Source organism: Myotis davidii, unplaced genomic scaffold (assembly GCF_000327345.1).
Source record: "Myotis davidii unplaced genomic scaffold, ASM32734v1 scaffold18, whole genome shotgun sequence".
Lineage (NCBI taxonomy): Eukaryota > Metazoa > Chordata > Mammalia > Chiroptera > Vespertilionidae > Myotis > Myotis davidii.
Window position 1 is genome coordinate 6,574,716 of NW_006292696.1, and position 1,590 is coordinate 6,576,305.

General features: G+C 42.6%; 1 protein-coding gene across 1 annotated transcript in view; it reads left to right on the forward strand.

Annotated features, from left to right (window-relative positions):
- The window catches only part of NIPAL4 (NIPA like domain containing 4), an 11,385-nt gene that overhangs the window by 1,117 nt on the left and 8,678 nt on the right, over positions 1 to 1,590 (forward strand).

The window sequence follows — 1,590 nt, forward strand, 5'->3', positions numbered from 1 at the left end:
TTGAAGAATGTATGTTGATTAAACTACTTTATTTTATTTTTTTAATAGATTTTATTGATTTTTTACAGAGAGGAAGGGGAGAGAGATAAGAGTTAGAAACATCGATGAGAGAGAAACATCTATCAGCTGCCTCCTGCACATCTCCTACTGGGGATGTGCCCGCAACCAAGGTACATGCCCTTGACCAGAATCGAACCTGGGACCCTTGAGTCCGCAGGCCAACACTCTCTGTCCACTGAGCCAAACCGGTTTCGGCACAATTTTATTTCTCATCAGCTGTATCATCATAGACAAGTCACAGCTTCCCTACAAAATGAGACTACAAATACCTCTGATGGAACAATGTCACACACTACTGTGCCCTCACTTGTTAACACATTGACCCCTTTATGGGCTACACAAAATTGTAGAATCTCTGTCCACAGGGAGGTGCTTGTTTGGAAAATAAGACGTGTACCCATGAAACATTTCTTGAGAAATGGCATCATGTGTACAAGAATTTCCTCATTTAATCATCATTCATTGTGAACCTGCTGTGTGCCAGGTGCCACGTTGGACATGGGATGCAGTGCCTTTGTGGGGCAGTGAATGTGGTGGGAGAGACACACATGTAGTAGGCAGTTGTTTCATTGTGTGTTAAGTGATGGGGAAAATAGGATGCTATGGCAATATTTTGGAGGGGCATGTAAAGCCTGGGCTTTGGGGGTTAGGGGAGGTTTTCTGGAGAAGCAATTCAGAAGCTGCGACCTAAATAATGAAGTGATAGATAACAAGGTGAGGGGGAGAGGAAGGGAGGATGTAGTGTTCCAGGCAGAAAGAACAGCATGTGTGAAGGCTCAGAGGTGAGAGAGCATGAGTGATGTTAGAAACTAAATGTAGTTCAGGATGGCTGGAGCATAGCCAGGGAAGAGATGGTGTTGGGGCCAGATCTTAACGGGTCTTGTAAACTGGGCTTCAGAATTTGAATGTGATTGTAAGTGACTGAAATTTATGATGTGAGATGATTCCCGGTGGCTGGGTGGAGAATGGATTAGGGACAAGTTGGAAGACCAATTAGGCGAGAGGGACAACAGAACTTGGTCTGGGCCTGAGAGAGAGAGCAGTGGGTATGGAGACAAGTGGTGGAGTCCAGTTTTGAAGGTAGAACTTACTGGGTTTGATGTTGAACGGGAGGGTAAGGACACAAGTCAAAGATGACACAGCTTTACGGTTTGAGCAACTGGGGAAATGAGGGTGCTGTTTTGAGAGATGAATAATGCAGGAGGAGCAGGTTTGTGGGAAGATGATGTGTTCAAGTTGGGACATGTTCAATTTAATTTTCTGCTATTTGAATAACTTCTGAGATTTCAAACCTTAGAGTAAAATGCTTTCAGAGCTGTTAACTTTTTTGTGTGTATGTGTGAGAGATTTTAACTCCTTTAGGAAAATTTTAGTATCTTCTGAGATTTCAAACCTTAGAATAAAATGCTTTCAGAGCTGTTAACTTTTTTTAAAAATATATTTTATTGATTTTTTACAGAGAGGAAGGGAGAGAGATAGAGAGTTAGAAACATCGATGAGAGAGAAACATCGATCAGCTGCCTCCTGCAC